The sequence below is a fragment of the Triplophysa rosa genome, linkage group LG17, assembly GCF_024868665.1.
Source record: "Triplophysa rosa linkage group LG17, Trosa_1v2, whole genome shotgun sequence".
In the NCBI taxonomy this organism is placed as follows: domain Eukaryota; kingdom Metazoa; phylum Chordata; class Actinopteri; order Cypriniformes; family Nemacheilidae; genus Triplophysa; species Triplophysa rosa.
In genome coordinates, this window is record NC_079906.1 from 1,288,252 (window position 1) to 1,290,455 (window position 2,204).

Below are 2,204 nucleotides of genomic sequence, written 5' to 3' on the forward strand. Positions count from 1 at the left end.
CATTCGATTCTTGGTTGCAGCCCGGAATGTGATTGACTGTTATTACCAAGAATAACCACGATGTGCAGGTGACATGGAGTGCCACTGGCCCACCCAGACGGCGGTCTCCGAATTGCCGTGCACACGAAAACAGCACAAGACAAATGTAAATCGACACTCGGCAAAGGCGTACAGAATGCACGCTCACTGCTCATCAAGCCCTTCAGAGGATTACTAGCAATTTCAAGGCAGCTGTGGCTGGAGCTAGACTGTGCTGGAGACAGGCTCTCCAGGAACTGGGTTTGCCACCTGTGCCTTACACTGTCTGACAGAAATTCAGCGATGGACCGTTTCCGTATAAGGCCAAGCACGTGAGCACCTGGAGGCTCCAGCGTGTGCAAAGCAATGTCAGAAATGGGATTCAAACCCACGCCTCCAGAGGAGACTGCGACCTGAAGGCAGCGCCTTAGACCGCTTGGCCATCCTGACTGCAGCATGGCAAGAACCTGAGTGGATCGGGCGTCTCTGTGATAGCAGCCATTCAATGGCACACATAGGCCATTTCGCAATAATGTCCGACTAGTGGCGCAATTCCCGGAAGGGGCAGAGGGGACATGCCCCCGCACTTTTTGACACTTGACTTTTAGATTTAATGCTTAATGATAAACCATGAAGTCTTGTATCTACATATAGCATTAATTACACATAGGCCACACATATGCCATTTTGCAATAACGTCCGACCAGGGGCGCAATTCCCGGAAGGGGGCAGAGGGGACATGCCCCCCGCACATTTTGATACTTGACTTTTCGATTTAATGCTTAATGATAAACCATGAAGTCTTGTATCTACATATAGCATTAATTACACATAAGCCACACATAGGCCATTTCGCAATAACGTCCGACCAGTGGCGCAATTCCCGGAAGGGGCGGAGAGGACATGCCCCCGCACTTTTTGACACTTGACTTTTCGATTTAATGCTTAATGATAAACCATGAAGTCTTGTATCTACATTTAGCAATAATTACATTTATTCCACTAATTGCATTAATGACCAGCATATTTATGAAAAAACAACAACGTTTGGCAGAAACCAAATGGATAGTGTCCTTGTTATATCTATAAAAAGTACTTTCACTTTTGACGATTGTTGTCTGTCACTGGCCTCGTAGGCGCAGTTAGGCAGCGCGTCAGTCTCATAATCTGAAGGTCGTGAGTTTGAGCCTCACACGGGGCAGCATGGTGGTATTATTTTTTCCCGCTGAGACCCATTTAGGCCGCGTGTATCAAGTGACCCAATTCCGATTTTTCCTCCAATGTGGCACAGATCGGATATGACCCATGACCGTGTAAGCAGGAAAAAAGCACATGGATTCCGATATTTTCAGATAGGTTTTAGGCCTCAATCATATGTGGATATACATCTTATATGAATCGGATACGTGCCGTTGCATGCCTAAGGCCATCAAACGTAACGTGTAACTTAGTTGACACGCACCGGACGGCTAGTTATGGAAGCTGCGTGCCGACGCCCCCAAATTTTTCCCAGGTCGCCCGGCGGTGCTGAAACGAAGGGGAGAGCGCCTGCGATCGAACGGAAGAGTCATGGGGCGGCGGCGACACCAGGGGGACCCATGAAAAATGCCCAAAGTGCCTAATTTTTGAGTCAAGGAACGAAGGCTTAGGCGCTCTCTTGGGCAGAACCACGAGGGGGCGACTCGACGTAAGTTCCCAGCCTAAGCCACGCGCGCCGATCAGGTTGCGACTAAGCCTCCCGAAGAGCGCCTAAACAACCCCCTCGCAGTCTACGGGCCGGCTCCGGACCTTGACGTACACGAGAAGCCTACGCGTGCCCCTTGTAACCTATTTTGGGCGGGGCTTCCCGCTGGCCATGCCTCCATCCACAGAACGCCTACGCATCCCCCTTGCAGCCTAAACTTGAGGGAGGCCTGCCCGATGCCCCCGAAGCCTGCCCGAAGACCCGGACGCCTCGTCTCGGAGCTGACTGCCTCATTTGAGCCCAGCGGCTGTGTGACACATGTTTAAACAGCCCAAAGCCCTTTTCTTTGACTTTTGAGTTGAACGTTTACATAAAAGCGCCGGTGTGCATCGACACAATGTTTTCTCACATCTGCGATTCACTCGAAGGGCCCAAAATTAGGAAGACAGAGTAAGACCCCTGTCAGTGGTCTCGTTTGCTTTGTCAATGATTTATCCAGCTT

At 50.3% G+C, this 2,204-nt stretch overlaps 2 non-coding genes across 2 annotated transcripts; one reads left to right on the forward strand and one right to left on the reverse strand.

Annotated features, from left to right (window-relative positions):
• Positions 1–385: 385 nt before the first annotated feature.
• trnal-cag (transfer RNA leucine (anticodon CAG)) lies at positions 386–468 on the reverse strand. The gene has a single exon. It is a non-coding gene; the product is annotated as a tRNA-Leu (tRNA).
• A 677-nt stretch (positions 469–1,145) lies between these two features.
• On the forward strand, positions 1,146–1,219 carry trnam-cau (transfer RNA methionine (anticodon CAU)). Its single transcript has one exon. It is a non-coding gene; the product is annotated as a tRNA-Met (tRNA).
• Positions 1,220–2,204: the final 985 nt, after the last annotated feature.